Raw genomic sequence first — 19,896 nt, forward strand, 5'->3', positions numbered from 1 at the left:
GGATTCGGCGCAGAAGTGGTTCGATGGATTGCCCCCAGAGTCCATCAATCGCTTCTTGGATTTTAAAACGACCTTCTTACGTCGTTTCGCCAGCAGTCGTAAGTATCAAAAAACTGACCACTGTCCTTTCTCTCTTAAACAGGGTCCGACCGAGTCTCTGCGAAGCTATATCAATCGGTTCAGTCAGGTGGCCAATGACGTCCCCTCCGCCACCTCAGAAATATTGATGAGCGTCTTCTCCTACGGATTGCTAGAAGGGGAATTCTTCAGGGACCTCATCAAAAACCCTGCCCGAAGTTTTGATGATATGGTGGAGAAAGCTTCTTGCTACATTAAAGTGGAGGAACTCGGGCAGCTAGGAGGAAGGCCGAAAAGACAGTGGCTCCTGGCAACCGACCTGAAAGGAGAGCACCACAGCCAGCTCAGCCTCTTCAGCGCGTTCAACCCAGGCCTGCCCCTCAGCCCGCTCAGGGAGTCAGACCAGCTCCGCAAGTTGCTGCCAAACACGCGCCCAGACCTGGACCAAGGGGAGTACCATATTGCACATATCATCGGTCCAGGACGCATGATCTCAGTAACTGCTTCCAATTCGCCCGTGATTCCAGGCGAGCTGCAGAGCAGGGTTTGCCTCCCTCGGAGTTAGCGCCCCAAGTATAGAGAATGGAGGAAGAACGGGCCGCATCCGGACGTGCTCGTCAGACCCGACCCGACCTAGCCGGTCCTTCTAACCAAGCTGGTCCCGTGGAAGACCGAAGAGATGTCGGGGAGCTGGAAAACCGGGGTAACGCTGCTGTATGAGAGATCGGCATAATTTCAGGAGGGCCCACTGACGGGGACTCAGGCCGGGCCCGTAAGTCACACGGTCGACGGTTATATGTGGGAGTTGTGGGGTGCAGCCACGAGCAGGCGTCTGGCCCTGTTATTAGCTTTGGGCCACAAGACATGGAGGCTCTGGAACTACCCCACGATGATGCTCTCATAATCAAGGCCGTTATTGCTAACAGCCGAGTGGCTCGGGTCTTTGTGGATACCGGGAGCTCGGTCAATATTTTGTTTAGAGCTGCGTTCGAGGAGATGCAGATTGATGCCGCTGAGCTCCAACCCATAACCACTTCTTTATATGGATTCACAGGTAACGAAGTCAAGCCCATGGGTCAGATTAAGCTGGCCATATCCATGGGCACTGAGCCACTAGTGCGCACCAGGAGGAGCACCTTTATAGTGGTAGATTCTCCTTCCTCTTACAATGTCATCCTGGGAAGGCCAGCTCTGCATGAGTTCAGGGCTGTTGTTTCCACTTTTCACCAGAAGATTAAGTTCCTAGTCGGCGAGCAGGTCGGAGAAGTCAAGGGAGAGCAGAAGGTGTCTCGTAGTTGCTACATTGATATGGTCCGGGTGGAGGCACGCAAGAGCAGGAGGACTCAGGACGGTGGTGTGCACGCTATCCAAGAGGAGCCTCTGCCTCTTGCCGAGGAGTCTATCCCTTGGGAAGAGATTCAGTTGCATACTGACAGAGCAGAGAGCATCACTCGCATTGCAAGTGACTTACCACCGGAGCTTAAGTCGGAGCTGATACAGTGTCTGATCCGTAATAGGGACGTTTTTGCTTGGTCCCCGGAAGAACTGCCGGGAGTCAAACCAGAGATAGCTGAGCACAAGCTGCATTTAATACCTGAAGCCAAGCCAGTCAAGTAGAAGAAGAGAAATTTCTCTGCTGACCAGAATAAAATTATCCGAGCTGAAGTGGATCAGCTCAAGAAGGCGGGACATGTTCGGGAAGTGCAATTCCCGTCCTGGCTTTCTAACGTTGTATTAGTAAAGAAGCCTAACAACAAGTGGAGGGTGTGCATAGACTTCTGCGACCTCAATAAAGCCACCCCCAAAGACTCTTATCCTCTCCCGTGGATCGATCAGATGGTGGATTCAACTGCTGGCTGTGAGGGGATATGCATGATGGACGCTTATTAAGGATATCATCAGATACCCTTAGCTAGGAAGGATCAGGAGAAGGTTATCTTCATAACGGCTGATGGTACTTTCTGTTATACGGTCATGCCATTTGGACTTAGGAATGCTGGGGCCACCTACCAAAGGATGATGGACAAAATCTTTCGGAGTCAGATCGGGCGGAACGTTGAAGTCTATGTTGATGACATCTTAATCAAGTCCCCCCTGGCGTCCAATCTAATAAGAGAGGTAGAAGAAACCTGTGGGACTCTGAGACAATATGGTGTAAAGCTGAATCCTCTGAAATGTCTGTTCGGGGCAAAAGGAGGGAAGTTTCTGGGATATTTGGTGACTGAACGAGGGATAGAAGCCAATCCTGAGAAGGTTCAAGCACTCCGAAACATGCAGATCCCTCAGAATCTGAAGGAAACGCAGAAGTTAGTAGGCAGGATAACGGCGCTGTCCAGATTCATCTCCAGATCTGCAGATCTAGCCGCGCCCTTCTTCAAAGTGCTCAGGAAAGCAGCTAAGTTTCAGTGGACGGAAGAGTGCACACAGGCCTTCGAGGAGTTAAAGCAATACCTGGAATCTTACCATCGCTGTTCAAACCTGTTGTTGGAGAACCCCTTTGGGTCTATTTATCAGCCACCCCCGAGGCCGTGGGGGTCGTGCTAGTTAAAGAGCAAGACAATGTACAACGGCCAGTGTATTTTTCAGCCATCTATTGAAGGGGGCTGAGTCTCGGTACACAACCCTGGAGAAGTTGGTTTACGGACTTGTTCTCATGGCTCGGCGCTTCCGACCGTATTTTTTGGCGCATCCTATTATCGTCCTGACAAACAGTACAATGGGTCGAGCTCTCACCAAGGTGGAAGTAGCAGGTCGGCTTATCAAATGGGCAACCGAGCTACGGGAATATGATATACAGTATCATCCCCGAATCGCGATCAAAGCACATGCTCTGGCGGATTTCTTGACAGAGGTTTATCAAGCGGATTCGGAGGAGGTTTGGAAAGTTTATGTAGACGGGTTGGCTACCCATCATGGAAGTGGTGTAGGTGCACATCTAATATCTCCGCAGGGAGACATTATGCAGCTGGCTGTACGGCTAAATTTCAGAGCTACCAACAATGAGGCAGAATATGAAGCCCTATTAGCAGGTCTGCAAACAGCTCGGCATGTTGGGGCAAACCGAGTCGTAATATATTCAGATTCACAGCTAGTAACTCAACAGGTGACCAGACATTTTGAGGTAAACAACGAAAAGATGCAAGTTTACAAGGAAGCCTATGAGAAGATGAGGAAAGATTTTAAAGAAGTCACAGTCACTAAGATTCCCAGGGCTTAAAATGAAAGAGCGGATGAATTAGCTAAAATGGCCAGCTCCCTGACCACTTGGGTACTTGACATATCTATAGCACAGACCGTCCTTATAGCTCAGATAGATCTACAAAATAACCTGGGAGGAGAAATTGATTGGAGGGTGCCCATAATAAATTTCCTCCAGTAAGGAATTGTACCAACCAACTTAGAGGAAGCGCGTATGCTCAGGAGACAGGCCCATTCTTATGTTATGATTGGAGATCAACTGTACAAAAGGTCTTCTCCAAACCTCTGCTCAAGTGCTTGAATATGGAAGAAGCAGATCAGGCCTTGCAGGAGATACATTTGGGGTGCTGTGGCAATCATGCAGGCGGGAGAACGCTGGCTCGGAAAGTACTATTGGCCGGGTATTTCTGGCCTACCCTGCAAAAGGGTGCACAGAAGCTGGTGAATACTTGTTTGTCATGCCAGAAGTATCAGAACTTGACGCACCAACCCACAGAGCTGCTGAGAACTTCTATCGTGTCTTGTCCATTTGACCAATGGGGTATGGATATTGTGGGACCTTTCCCGATGGCTACAGGGCAAAGACGCTTTTTGTTGGTAGCAGTAGATTGCTTCTCCAAGTGGGTAGAGGTGGAAGCTCTAGCCAGAATTTACTGAAGATGCGGTGATCCAGTTCTTGTGGAAGAATATCTTTTGCAGATTCAGCTTGCCTCATAAGTTAGTGTCGGACAATGGCAGACAATTCCAAGGACGCAAGATACAAAATTGGTGCAAGGGGTTCGGCATAGCTCAGGCCTTTACTTCGGTGGCTCATCCTCAAAGCAATGGTCAGACAGAGGTAGTTAACCGAGAAATAGTGCGAGGGCTCAAAGTCAAGCTGGATCACACGGGAGGCAATTGGGTGGACGAGCTGCCGAGCATTTTTGGGCTTATCGTATGACACCCCGGGAAAGTACAGGTCCGACACCTTTCCATTTAGTATATGGCAATAAAACAGTGGTACCTCTGGAGGTCGGGATACCATCCGTCAGAAGAATGATGTATGACGAAGGGAACATAGAGCGGCGGTTGGCCGAACTAGATTTCATCAGCGAAATTCATGAACAAATAGCAGTCAGGTTGGAAGCCTATAGATAGAGGATGAGACAAAACTATAATAGAAGGGTAATCCCCCGATTCTTCGGAGAAGGAGACCTAGTCTGGAAGCAGGTGAAACCCTTAGGGGAAGTGACAAAGTTGGCGCTCAATGGGACAGACCATACAAAGTTATCAAGAAATTGGTATCAGGGGCCTATTATTTGCAGGATGCTCAAGGAAGGAAGCCAGACCGACCTTGGAGTGCTACCTACCTACGGCCCTATCGGGTTTGATTGGGGTTGACTCTGTTGGTGTAAGCCAGGTCAGGCGAAGGGCCCGGAGGTAGTAGGATAGTCAAGTAAAAACTCAAAGATACGTATGTGTATGTAAAAATTCATCAGTTTAAGTAGTTGGTACAGATCATTTAAAAGGGGCAATGATCTCATCCAGAAAGCCTTGAATGATCTTGTCTTGATCCAAGAAGTCTGCGGGGGGGATGGAGTTCAAGAAGTTCTGTGCGTGAAGTTGTCGGATAACTCCAGCCGCCGTGTAGGGTACAATCGCAGAAAAGCGTGCCCCAGCCTGGGATAAAAATTCAGGAGAGCTCAGATAGGACATTCGACTTCGCAGGCAACGATCATTCTCTCCTTCTTGATAGACCGCCAGGGCAGTAGATACTCCCGTCAAAGTCGCCCGAGACTGGGATAGTTCCGCCCTCAGAGCCCTCAGCTCAGCTCCTTGAGTTTCCAACTGAGCTGCCTGAACCTCCAATTTATTGTTCCTCTCCTGCAGAAGGGTATCCTTGGACTGTATTTCCTGAGCCTGGTGGGCTAGTTGTTGCTGATACCCTGCCTCAGATGCATCTCTTTCCTCCTTCAAAGCTTGGAGCTCATCTTTGACCTGTATCAGGGACCTTTTCTGCCGGTTGGTCTGATTGGTTAAGGCTTGGATTTCTGCTCGCAATGCATAACTAGCTTGGGCTGGGTCATTCAGTTGCAGCTCTAATTCAGAGACTCTCTCTCGGAGTTCTTTGCTTTGATAATGGAGGTTGTGGAAAGATTGGTTCAGAACTAAAGATTCTGCATGAGTCTGGATGGAAGATATAACCTTCAGTTAAGGCAAACTAATAACAAGTGTAAGGTAAGGAGTACTTACTTTAGCCCAGGACTTCGAGAACCTATCCATCTGGACTAATGGCGGCGCGCTATCCATTTGACTCATGCTCTCTGCCCACAAACTGCCGAGACAGCCTTTCATCATCAGAAGGCTCGTGGGGACGTCATGTCGCCGAACTAAAGTAGCTTCAGAAGGGATAGTGGTTTTGTAACGATAGTGGTTGGAGGAGGAAGGTCGAGAAGGGCTGGCGGCAGAACCAGGAGGAGCAGGAGGTGGCCAGGGAATGTGCTCAGTTGGCACTATGTCATGACGCTCGCTTGAGCTGGTTTCCTCAGCAGGGGTAGGGGCAGAGCGGAATGCCGCTGGTCTTCCCCTGTAAGGGTTGGGAGAGGCTGCCAGATAAATAAAACAAGAATGAAGAGGGGAGTGGTGTTAGAGCCAGCCACGGTGGCAACGGGGAGCAATATGATAGTAAAAAGAATAGGATCAAGTGTTTGTGAAGTCAAACCTGGTCTTTGACGTCGTCTGTGAAGCAGGAGCTGGTTGTCAGAGTCAGAATTATCAGAGCAAGGCTGACCCTGTGAAAAGGCTGAAGCACCCTTGTCTGTGGCGTCCCGACCGGATGAGCCTCGACCTACGCGATGAAGGGCTGCGCGAGCACGTCTAGAGGCCTGGGAGGCTCCTCGGAAGACGCGTCTGGCCAGACGGCCGGCTTGATCATGACCCCGACCTCGGCTCGGGGCGGCAGGTGAAGGAGAAGCGTTGTGTGAGGCGGGGTTGGAAGTAGGCTGAGTCGCTGCCCCAAATGAGGTGGATCCAAGATGAGGGAGTAGCCTCCTCTCCAAGATTACCCGACCGCGCCGCAGTATTTCCAGATCACTGAGGGGCAAAGGCAGAACCTCTGATGCGCGATACAAAACCTCAGCTGTAGGCACCAACACGAAAGGTCATTCTAACAGAGAAAATGATCGAAAGGGGGGGCTCAGCACGAACTTACCTAAGGAGTGCGGTGTTTCAGGAGAAGAGGGGCTCAGCCTGAAATAAGAAAGTAGGTCTTCAGATAGCAGTCTTGTTAGATTCAAGCGCCAATCCTCCATCTGGGTTGCAGCCATAGTAAAGGGGAGGTCCATATGGAATTCTTCCAGTGCCGGAGGTAGAGGCAGCTCAGATTGCCAATGCATAGGCCAGCTTGTTTCCTCTGGAAACCGGAGAAAAAAGAACTTTTTCCTCCAGTTAGCGCTGGGAGGAGGAAGAGGAGAGAAGAAAGCAGTGTGACTGCGAGCTTGGAAATAAAAAAGACCGTCAGCGTGCCGAGCAAGAGCGAAGAAGCAGTGAAAAAGGGGAGTTGACCAGGAAACCTCACAAACTTCACAGAGTATTACGAAGCCACACAAAATCTTTATGGAATTGGGAGTCAATTTTCCTAGGGGGATCTTAAAGTAGCGGCACACTCCAGATAAAAAAGGATGTGGGGGTAGACGAAGGTCAGATACAAATTGTTCAGTGAAGAAAGTACAAGAACCAGGCGGAGGATCGAAGTATAGGTTCACACCAGTAGGGATGATGGGGTGAAAGCTAGTAGGGATTTCATAAGTATACCGTAGGTCATCCCAATCCAACTCAGCAAAAGTCGAAGCGCCCGAAAAGTGCTCCACTAACAGGGAGATCCAAGAAGGAGAGGTCATTACAAAAGAGATTACCTCAGGAAGGAGAAAGAACAAACGAAAAGAAGAGGCCTGGAGAAAAGGAAGGATCTCGGCAAAATCTCAGGGGAAGTCAGTTTGCGGCGGCGACGTCTGAGTGCTCCGTGGTGATGGCGAATTATAACAGAAGGAAGAGAATAAGAAGATACTTATAGGTATTGCGGAGGAAGGACATTTTCGTAAGTTGACAACGGATGGTTGATACAGGGGCAGAGATAGACAGGGAACGCCTTGTGATGATCCTCGAGGGTATAACCAGGGGGCATTATAGGAAAGGCAGGGGCTTGAGATACGAGGCGCCTCATAAAGTGATCGCTCCGAACATGACAAAAGTGTACAGAAGGGCTATTAGAAAGGTAGGTAGATCAAATCAGCGGGCTTCGTGGTTAGGCTTCAGAGATAAAAAGTAAAATCTAGCTCTCGCCGGGCTCGGTATAAAAGCAATTATTGGAAGAAGAGCAACGTAGCAAAGCAAAATAAGCAAGGGCGAGCTGATTAATAGAGATCAGCTAAAGCCGTGGACGACCTACTAAGAAAAGAGGCAAGCTAAGGATACATGGAGGGGAAGTAGTATAACCATCCAGATATAAGGGCGGATATGTATAGTCATCAAAAGTTCAGCATGACCACACAGATAAGTACAGTTATGAGAGATTCAGCATCAGCGCATAAATGTTAACATTACAGCATGTTCCCAATCACGCAACATCCGGGGAAGAGGGTGCAGGGTCATTGGATACTAACGGAAGGAGCACGGGTTCGGCCAACACTATGGAGGAAGACGCAAGATCAGCAGACGCTTCAGGAACAGTAGCAGGAAGAGCCTGGGCAGAAACATCAATGAAAGTCTGGTCGGCCGCAAGGGGAGGAGCCTCCAGAAGGAAAAGTCCATCATCCTCTTCAAAGGAAGGAAAAGTTTCCTGCGGCAATTCCCTAGATAAGCGAGCTGTGTCCAGAAAAGTGGCAGGGGGTGCCGAGCGTAGAAAACCTTGCTCGAATGCCTGTCTGACCCCGCCAGCCGCCCCGTGACATAGCAACAAGATCATCCAGCTCCCCAGCTTTCGGAGGAATAAGGAAGAGCGGATATAGGCCAGTCTGTAGGCTTTCAGCCGCCCTGGTTCGCTAGCATGGTACACTTCCAAGCTATTTTTGTTCTCGGCAGCCTCAGCGTGGGCCACGGATAAGTCACTCTGGCCCTGAGATGCTGCTTCCTGGGCCTTCAAGAGATCTGCTTGCAAAGACTGAAGAGTGGCTTGGCATGTTTCCCATTGAGTCTGCTTGGTTGCTTCCCGGGCAGCGGAAGCAAGAGCCAGAGCCTGGGCATCGGCCAGTCCCATTTGTAGGAGCTCCTGACTTTGCCGTAACAGTGTCAACTCAGCTGATCGGGAAAGCAGCTCTGCCTCTTTATTTTTCAGTTCAGAAACTGTCGCTCAATGGCGCTCCGCTTCAGAAGCCAATGAGGATTCACTCGTCTTTAAGGCCGCCTCCAACTTTTGTAGCTTATCGAAGGTGGCATGGGAGATGGCTCGGGCAGAGGCCGCAGATTCCCCAGCGGCACGCAGATAGGCATCCAAATTTCCAAGTGAAGGCTCAGGAGGAGCTGAGGAAGCCACAGGAGGCTCTAGTTCCCGAAGACGGGCCTTGAGCACCGCATTCTCTCGCTGAAGCTCGGCCGCTTATTGAACGACACTCAAACTCGCGGAACAGGTCTGCAAATGGCCATAGGAAGGGAAAGGGAGTTACAGAAATGTATGAATACCCAGGAGAAGAAAAGGAACTTACCGCTACCAAGGAACGGGAAATTTGATCAAACCCCTCCAAAGGGGAACTGCTCTCCCAGAATTGACGATTGGCTGATTGCCAGGAGGTGGCCAAGTCCCCATAGAAATCAACCCTACCAAGGATAGAAGGTAGGGCGGCAGCGGGTGCATAAGCCGGATCGGTCTTTGAGGGAAGTCTCCAGGAAGCCTCGAAAGCTAGCTCCGTGGAAGGCAGTTCCTGGGTCGGTGTGGCTGAGCTTGTAGGCATAAGAAGAGGAGAGGCTGAGGGAGTCATCGAGCCCTGGGGCCGATCGACAGAGGACGAAGACGGGGCAGGTAATAAGCTCTGGATCGGTACCGGAGCTGTCATGTCCAATGACAGGTCTGCAATTCCCATATCAGAGGCCTTCTCCTAGGCCAAGCTTGTATCCGAGGACCTAGAAGGAGAAGAGATACCAACTACACGTTGACGGCGAGGGGGTGGAGGAGAAGTCGCGGTGACCGGCGCCACTCTTTTGCCCTTGCGCGCAAGACGCAGCTTCATAGTAGGAGGGGGAGAGGGCACTTGTCCTGCTGGCGATGGCTCAGTTGCAGGTCGATCAGAGACTCAAAGTAGGGCTGAGTCTGCAGGGCTGGGGGCAGGTGGTTCAATAAGTGTCAAAGTGGCTACCGCATCTGAGGTTTGGGGTTCCAAAGGCTACAGACCGACGGAAGCAGCGGGATCAGAAGATAGGCCTTGTGTTAACTCTTCGTTCAGAGCTTGCAGAACGGCCACAGATGGTTTCTCCTGACTGGCAAAAGAACGGAGAATGGCAGCCACTACAAAAATAAGAGGAAAAAGCACCTCAGTTAGCGAAGAACGACATATAAAAAGTAGCAACTTACCAAAAGGAGCTCTGATTTCTGTTGAAACGGGACTAAGACCAAAAGCGCATAGAATGCCTTCTAGCATCAGCACGGACAAGCGAACAACCACACCGATCAGCTTGTCCGAGGCTGTGGAGCAGGCATGTTCATGAACATGTGAAGGGAAGTCCGAAGGAAGGATGGAACGCCATTGGGAAGGCCCAGCTAAGGGGACGGGGGGCTTAAGAAAGAAAAAGCGAGATCTCCAGCCTTTATTAGAAGAAGGTAAGTCATCAAAAAATTTATAGCCCGGCTTGGCCTGTACGTTGAACACCCCCGGCTCGACCCGCCTGAAGGAATAGAAATGATGGAATAGTTGAGCGGTCAAGGGAATTTGATAAATGTGGCACAAGATGATGACTCCGCAGACGGCTCGAAATACATTGGGGGCAAACTGAGAAATACCGATGTCGCAATACTGACACAACTCGGAGAAGAAAGGATGTAAAGGAAAGCGACGGCCGCCTAAGATTTGATCCCTAAAGACAGTGACAAAACCTTCGGGAGGAGAAGAAGGGTGTTCATTTGGCGAAGGGAGACGAAGCGCATACGAGGAATCTAGCTTCAAGTGGGATTGCAGTAAAGACAGGTCATGATGGTCTAAATCAGAGATATAGCATGAATACCATAAGATTTCCTTACCATCCATGATTACGAGGAGTAAGCAAGTGAGGGGGTCGAAGACAAGAGGGGTCACAGGTCGGGCGCAAGCAGGAAGACGAGAAGTTGCACTACCAGAAATGGCCACGAACGAGAGGAAGAGGATAGAGAAGCGTCAAAGTGAAGACACCAAACTGCCTTTAGGGTTTATAAAGCCCATTCATTCCTAGAAAACATCGAGAGTTGAGCCAAGTATCTTTTTGGGTAATACGCCCCAGCGTCGTCTGATAGGAAGTAAGCGCCGAAGGGTGTGAAAAAGGGTCAGAAGCTGGCGTCAGGAGGCGTGAGCAGTAAAGGCTTCGAACAGGTGTCGTCGCGAGAAGAAGTGCATTAAGGATTGACATGGCAAGGCAATCATGAAGGGGCGTGGCCTAGAGAAGATGCATTCTTCATGAAAGGCCCGAGACTAAGCGGGAAGTTTCATAAAGCTGCAGAATCCAGGCAATTCAAAAGGGCCGAGAATGAGACAGGGCAGGTCAGCAGGAGTGAGTATCATCAGAGAAGTAGCGAGCAGGCCTGTGGGGGTGTTGCTTGCTCCGATCATCCAAGTAAGTAGTTCTGCATAGGTATCTCCTGATCAAATCATCTAACCAAGTGCATCGCGAGAGTTGCGGGGTCATCGCAAACTACGAGGGCAATATGGCCCAAGGGTCGAGTAAGGTTTATGTGCTCCCTTCTTTATTCCTAATCCTATACCATACATAATGCGATTGCAAGGAGAAAAGTGGTGCGGATGAGTAAGCCCAAGGCTAGCAATAACGACCAGATCGACAAAAGCAATTAGGTCGGCATAGGCAAGATGGATGAAAGCGGAAAAGAGCAATTCATCTATACCTTTGCCGTTTGGGGTCAAACTGGTTTCAGACCAGCACCATCGCCACCGGTCTAGGACCGGAGTATCATACCTGGTCTCAGACCAGCACCATCGCCACCGGTCTCGGACCGGAGTAGCCCCAGACTCTCGCCTCAGTGCGAGTTATAAGTGAGCCCTGTTCTCACGACCAATGACCTTTCAGGTCGGCTCCCATGAGAATAAAAGTGAGCCCTGTGCCCACGCGAACTTTTAGGTCGGTTGTCCCACTCTCGCCTCGGTGAAGTTATAAGTGAGCTCGTTCTCACGCCCAACGACCTTCGGTGGCTCCCATGCGAATTAAAAGTGAGCCACGCCCAACGACCTTTAGGTCGGTAGCCCTGCTCTCGCCTCAGTGCTAGTTATAAGTGAGCCCTGTTCTCACGCCCAACGACCTTTCGGGTCGGCTCCCATGCGAGAATTAAAAGTGAGCCCTGTGCCCACGCCCAACGACCTTTTAGGTCGGTTGTCCCAGACTCTCGCCTCAGTGCGAGTTATAAGTGAGCCCTGTTCTCACGACCAACGACCTTTCAGGTCGGCTCCCATGCGAGAATTAAAAGTGAGCCCTGTGCCCACGCCCAACGACCTTTTAGGTCGGTTGTCCCAGACTCTCGCCTCAGTGCGAGTTATAAGTGAGCTCTGTTCTCACGCCCAACAACCTTTCGGGTCGGCTCCCCTGCGAGAATCAAAAGTGAGCCCGGCGCCCACGCCTAACGACCTTTCAGACTGATATGCCTCACGCTGAGTAGAGCGTCTTCAAATAATCAGGTCAACTACATCTGATCTTGTTTTAGCTCCTTTATGCAAATTACAAATATGCAACAAATATGCAAGGTACCGAATACGGGAGGTCATCCACCATACCCATAAAGCATCAATATTAATTGCGAAATCAGGTTTTTCCCATTCTTTATAGTTTTAATTTTCAATTATTATACTGGTTTGATTATCCAAAATTCATAAAAATCAGTCATGATGCAACTCTTGTCTCTTACATACGGGCCAGTTTCTAAGAATGCTTGCTAGATGAAAATCGATCAGGAAAGACTACGCAGGAAAAGGACAAATATACAAGTATAGCAGCACAACTCGATAAGTGGGCGATACAGCTAAGGCTACAAGAAGGAACGTCCCGCGGGTCAGGAGCCACTAAGACAACTATAACTCGGACTAGCTTTAACTCGGGGAAAGGATTGGTTATGGAGCGTGAGCACTGCCGTGTGAAGAAATGTCTGGGGACTCAGAGCCTCTGGGGCGTTCAAAGCTCGAGCCAGCTCTGCATGTAAGGATGTGATGACTTCTTGTTGCTGAGCGATCGTGTCTTGCTTGGCGTTAAGGCACGCGCGAAGGAGAGATATCTCCGTCTCGTGCTCTCGTTGCAAACGTTCTTGGAGGCTATGTTGGTGTTGCAGGCGAGACTGGTATTCCTCCTTCATCACCTTTTCCGCATGCACGCAAGATTTTGCAAGACGATGCAGGGCGTCCATATCATGCAGGGCGGCCAGCTGATGGGCCCGATCCGGGACATACGTTCCAGTTCACGTTCCTTCTCGGCAAGGCGTAAGGTGAGTTGATCTCACCGCATTTGGGAGGAGGGTTGATCAAACTCATCAGAAGAAGGAGAATGCATCGCGTGGGGAAGAAACTGGTGGAACGTGGGTTATCAAAAGAAAGTAGGAAAGCGTGAAAGAAGAAGGATAGAATAAAGAAGTGACTGTAAGGCTCTTTAAAAAGAGGGTGGGTACCCAAGTCAAAGCAACTACATGGGCACGGTACCCCAAGCAACTGGTAGAGCAATTAAGGAGGCATGGTATCCCAGGCGACGGGACACAAAGGTTGGTACGTGAGGCAGGAAGCAGAGGGCGCAGAAGGTATGGTAAGACACAGAGATATGCTGAGGTCACAAAGATATGCTGAGATCTTAGAGATGTGCTGAGGTCTAGTCAGTCAGACAGTCGTCCTCCTTCGACTAGACTTGTGGGGGAGGCTTGTGATACGGCTGGCAATGGAGGGGCCCAAAAGGAAAGGGTGAGAAGGGTCAAGGCCATATAGCGGTCAAAAGTCAAGATGATGTGGCAGTCAATAGTCAGGGTGACTTGGCAGTCAATAGTCAAAGCTGACTAGGCAGTCAAAGTCAAGCCTATGGGGTAGTCAGAGGTCAGACAGACTTGTTGATCAAGGGGGCAAAGTAGTTGAAAGACAAAGGGAGACGATAGGCGGAACACAGGGTACAAGTCGGGATCGGCAGAGCTGTGTAGAGACAGCTCGATCTACAGGCCTACGGTCGAGGGCCGGGAAATACAAAGTGCAGGGTATAGGTCGGGATCGGCAGAGCTGTTTAAAGGCAGCTCGATCTACAGGCCTACGGTCGAGGGCCAGGAAATACAAAGTGCAGGGTACAGGTCGGGATTTGCAGAGCTGTTTAGAGACAGCTCGATCTACAGGCCTACGGTCGAGGGCCAGGAAATACAAAGTGCAAGGTACAGGTCGGGATCTGCAGAGCTGTTTAAAGGCAGCTCGATTTACAGGGTACAGACCGGGATCGACAGAGCTGTTCGGAGTCAGCCCGACTGGCAGGTGACGCTTATAGGCTGGATCTGATCGGAGGATGCGAGGCAGATGCAGGCCACAATAGATCGGATGAACTAAGCCGTGCGGAAGTCGGAGAATCACAATTGTCTGTCAAGGGGTAATCATTACATACCAGCGATCTGTGCGAAGGCGGAGGTTTCTAAACGAAAAGATGTCCTCATAACCAATAGCAGCCTGACAGATGTCCTTCATTACAAGACAAAACCCATGTGTAAAGGCGGAGGTTCCTAAACAAGAAGATGCTTTCACAACCAATAGCAGCACGACAGGTGTCTAGGACTACACGACAAAGCCCAGCGTCTAACGCTTTCTGACATAGTTGCAGGTTCTAGAAGCGAGGCGGGTGCATAAAAAGGGGGAGGATATTGGGTTTTTCGGGCCGCGAAAACCGTTTTTTCGCGTCGCGAAAACCCCGAATCACCCTAGCCAACGGATCTCGTGCGAAGAAAAAAAACATTCGACAAATACGAATACGAGTTTCATACTCGAAATCTACAGTATATAAGAGTTATACCTTTGAAGCGAAGCCCTTCGCCTTCCCGCTCGTCCAAACGGTGCCGGATCTCGAAGTTGTCAACGTAGACAACTCTCTATACGTATCCACACGAACAACTTAGGTGGAGATGACCAAAACAAAGGTGTGCTAGCACATTGTCTTGTTCGGCCAAGAGAGGAGGAGAGGGAGAAAAGAAAGCTCCAAGAGGAAGAAGATGAAGTGATTACCCTTGAATGAAAAATTCATTCACATTTACCTCTTGAGTGGCCGGCCACATGCATAACTCCCACTCATTTAATGTGGCCAGCCACATTAAATGGAATGGAGGCTTGTAACCTCCATGAGGTGGCACCCCATGATGATGTGGAGTAACATCATTAGTCCACATCAATGCCAACTCAACAATGAGGTGGCATAAAGTCAAGTCAAACTTGACTTTTAATCTTCCTCTCAAGTCAAGTCAAACTTGACCAAATCTCTTCCATGATTGATCTAATCTAACCATTTGATTCAAGCCAACTTAATATAATGAATCTAATTCATTAAATTAAGTTGATTTAATGAGTCATAATCTAAATTAGACTCATTGAATACATGAATCCACTTGAGTCCAACTCAAGTTAGCCCAATTAGGATTACTCTTAATCCAATTTGATTCATCAAATGAATCTAATCCTCTTGGTTCATCATATGAACCTAATCTCCATCTAATTGTCCTTAGTGTGTGACCCTATAGGTTCTTGTAACGTTGGCATTGCCCTAAACCCATTTACGAGCATAAGTAATGAACGGTATCTAGCAACACATCATTACTACCCAAGTTAAAAGAATGTTGAGATCCAACATCATCTTGTGACTACTAATTGTGACTCTTTACAATATATGACAAGTGTCCTTTATCCTAGACATCTAGATTGATCAATATGAGGCATAGACCGTGTCATCCTCTAATCAATCTAAATCTTGAACTCCAAGTAGACACACTAAATCAAATGAGCTCAATATCCTATATTGACTCATTTGGGCATGGCCATGCACTTCGTGGCCTCACTCTATCAAGAATACCGATGTCACTCCCGTCATATAGGAGGATTAGATCCCATCTACATCACTCACATCCCTCCACATAATTTGTTACATACCCAGTAATCGCCTTTATAGTCCACCCAGTTACGGATGACGTTTGACGAAACTAAAGTACATAACTCCTTATATTGGGAACCATGGTGACTTCAGGTCTAAGGACTAGTAGTCATACTAATAGCCACATGAGAAAGTATATGACACTCATATAACGATCCATGATACTTTCTCATGGCAGGCCATTCAGTATACATTCTCTAATGCATACCCATGTGTCAACTTGATATCTCTATATCCATGACTTGTGAGATCAAGTCATCGAGTTGACCTACATGCTAGTCTTATTGCATTAACATTGTCCCTGAATGTTAATACTCGACTAGGAATGATTTAGAGTAGTGTTCCCTATATCATCTCACTATCGATTCAACTAACCGATTGATATAGGTAGGAACTTCTACTCAAGGACGTTATTATACTTAGTTTATTTGGCACCAATACAAGTAACTATAATAACCAAATACCTTTATTTATATAGAATATGATACAATAAGTCCAAAATACAATCATCAAATGATTGGCTCTAGGGCTCGAGCTAACAATCTCACACTAGCACTAGTGCCAATCAGTATAGGCTCTAAGCCCAAATGACCTAGTGTGACCATCATGCTTCCTCTGTGCCAAAGCCTTGGTCAAGGGATCTGCGATGTTAGCCTCTGTAGGTACTCTGCAAATATTCACAACTCCTTTCTCGATGATCTCTCGAATGAGATGGAAGCGCCGTAGTATGTGTTTGGTTCGCTGTTGTGAGCGAGGTTCCTTCGCCTGTGCTATAGCTCCATTGTTGTCACAATAGAGCTCAATGGGGTCAGCAATGCTAGGAACCACCCCAAGTTCAGTGATGAACTTGCGGATCCAAACTTCCACCTTTGCTGCCTCTGATGCAGCAATGTACTCAGCTTCTATTGTAGAATCAGCTACTGTATCCTGCTTCGAACTCTTCCAGCTGACAGCACCACCATTAATGCAAAATACGAACCCCGACTGTGATCTATAGTCATCCTGGTCGGTCTGGAAGCTAGCATCACTGTAACCCTTTACAGCTAGCTCATCATTGCCTCCATATATCAAGAAATATTCTTTAGTCCTTCTTAAGTACTTAAGAATATTCTTGACCGCTATTCAGTGACTTTCACCTGGATCTGACTGGTATCTGCTCGTCATGCTCAAAGCATACGAGACATCAGGTCGAGTACATAGCATGGCGTACATGATCGATCCTATGACTGAGGCATAAGGGATCTGATCCATGCGGTCTCTCTCCTCTCTAGAAGAGGGACCTTGAGTCTTCGAAAGACTCACGCCATGTGACATCGGCAGAAATCCCTTCTTGGAGTTCTGCATAGCAAATCGAAGGAGTACCTTGTCAATATATGTACTCTGACTTAGGCCAAGCAATCTCTTAGATCTATCTCTATCGATCTGTATCCCTAGAATGCGGGATGTCTCACCTAAGTCCTTCATTGAGAAGCAACTCCCTAGCCAGGTCTTGACAGACTGAAGCATAGGGTTGTCCTTCCCAATGAGCAGTATGTCATCCACATACAATATGAGGAAGACAACTATGTCCCCTACAACCTTCTTGTAGACACAAGGTTTATCTTCGTTCTTGATGAAACCAAACTGTTTGATTGCATCATCGAATCGAAGATTCCAGCTCCGAGAAGCTTGCTTTAGTCCTTAAATGGACCTATGCAGCTTGCATACTCTGCTAGTATGGTTTGGATCAACAAAACCCTCAGGTTGTGTCATGTACACATCCTCAAGTAGCTTTCCATTCAAAAACGCGGTTTTGACGTCCATCTGCCAGATCTCGTAATCGTGGTAAGTTGCAATAGCAAGCATGATCCGAATGGACTTAAACATCGCTACTGGAGAAAAGGTTTTATCATAGTCAATACCATGAATCTGCTTGAAACCTTTAGCTACCAAGCGACCCTTATAGATAAGTCCATCCATGTCAGTCTTTCTCTTGAAGACCCACTTACACCCAATGTGTTTTACCCCTTCAGGCGGATCAACCAAAGTCCATACTTCGCTGGTGTACATGGATTCCATCTCGGATCTCATGGCTTCTAGCGATTTCTCGGAATCTGGTTTCATCACAGCTTCCTGATAGGTGGTAGACTCATCCTCTATGAGCACAATGTCATCATGGTCAGACAAGAGAAATGAGTATCTCTCAGGCTGACGACGTACCCTATCAGACCTGCGAAGAGATATGTCTATTTAAACTGGTTGTTGTTCCTCAACTCCTTGTGGAACATCATCCACAACACTTTGTGGTTCCAGTTCAATTTCCATCGAGACATCAGTGCTATTGTTCACATCTTGAACTTCTTCAAGATCGAACGCGCTCCCACTAGTCTTTCTAGAAACAAAGTCCCTTTCAAGAAAGACCCCAGTCTTTGCCACAACTACCTTGTGCTGACTGGGAATGTAGAAGTAATATTCCTTAGTTTCCTTGGGATATCCAATAAAGTAGCACTTGTCGGATTTGGGTCCTAACTTGTCTGAGACTTGTCGTCGAACGTAAGCCTCGCAACCCCAAATCCTCATGAAAGACACCTACGTATCTCTCCCAGTCCATATCCTATATGGTGTCTTTATCACAACCTTGGATGGAACTCGGTTGAGTATAAAAGCTGCCGTGTCTAGAGCATAGCCCCATAGGTATGTCGAAAGATCTGTGTGACTCATCATCGATCGTACCATATCTAATAGGGTACGATTCCTCCTTTCGGATACACCATTCCACTGTGGTGTTCCAGGAGGAGTGAATTGGGATAGAATCCCACACTCAACTAGATAGTCATGGAACTCATGGCTAAGGTATTCTCCACCTCGATCGGATCGAAGTATCTTAATACTCTTGCCAAGCTAGTTCTGTACTTCATTCTTGAATTCTTTGAACTTTTCAAAGGATTCAGACTTATGTGTCATCAAGTACACATAACCATATCTACTGAAATCATCAGTAAATATGATGAAGTACCTATAACCGCCTCTAGAAGCAACATTGAAAGGGCCACATACATCACTATGTATGAGTCCTAACAAATCAGTTGCTCTCTCGCTGTGCCCATTAAAGGGGGTCTTGGTCATCTTGCCTCGTAGGCATGACTCGCATCCTCATATGATTCAAAATCAAATGAGTCCAACATACCATCCTTATGGAGCTGGGATAAGCGCTTGTCATTTATATAACCTAAGCGACAGTGCCAGTGGTAGGTTTGGTTCATGTCATTTGACTTGAACCTCTTGGTATTTATGTTATAGATAGGGTTTTCAAGGTCTAGAATATAGAGTCCGTTTATCAGAGGTGCACTACAATAGAACATATCGTCTAAATAGATGGAACTGTTGGGTTCTTCGGGCCGCGAAAACCGCTTTTCGCGTCGCGGAAACTCCGAATCACCCATGGCCAACGGATCCGTGCAAAGAAAACCGAACGAAAATTACGAGTACGAGTTTCAAAATATCTCGATCTACTCCTAGATCTATGTGTTAAGAATATACCTTGAAGCGTGCCCTTTCACGTTCCCGCTCGTCCAAGGAGTTGCCGGATCTCTAGACCGTCAAGCGTCGGTCCTCTAGAAGTATCCACACGGACACGTAGGTGGAGAAAACCTCACACAAAGGTGTGCTATCACCTTGGTGAGATTCGGCCAAGCAATGAGGAGAGGGAGAGGAAGAGCTTCAAGAGGAAGAAGAAGAAGATACACCACTTGAATGGAAAAATGAATTCACATTCAAACCCAAAGTGGCCGGCCACTCTCAATGGTGAAAACTCCCAAATTAATTGCATTAATTACAATTAATATGAAGCCATTAAAGAGAATGGCTTTGTAACTTCCATGAGGTGGCACCCATGATGATGTGGAGTATCATCATTGGTCCACCTAATGCCAACTCACCAATGAGGTGGCAAAAGGTCAAGTCAAAATTAACCTTTGGTCTTCCTTCTTAAGTCAAGTCAAACTTAACCCAATCTCTTCCATGGTTGATCCAATCTAACCATTTGATTCAAGCCAACTTAATATAATGAATCTAATTCATTTAATTAAATTGATTCAATGAGTCAAAAATCTAAATTAGACTCATCGAACACATGAATCAACTTGAGTCGAACTCAAGTTAGCCCAATTAGGATTACTCTTAATCCAAATTTGATTCATCAAATGAATCAAATCCTCTTGGTTCATCATATGAACCTAATCTCCATCTAATTGTTCTAAGTGTGTGACCCTATAGGTTCTTGTAACGTTGGCAATGCCCTAAACTCATTTAGGAGCATAAGTAATGAGCGGTATCTAG

Source organism: Zingiber officinale, chromosome 9A (genome assembly GCF_018446385.1).
Source record: "Zingiber officinale cultivar Zhangliang chromosome 9A, Zo_v1.1, whole genome shotgun sequence".
Lineage (NCBI taxonomy): Eukaryota > Viridiplantae > Streptophyta > Magnoliopsida > Zingiberales > Zingiberaceae > Zingiber > Zingiber officinale.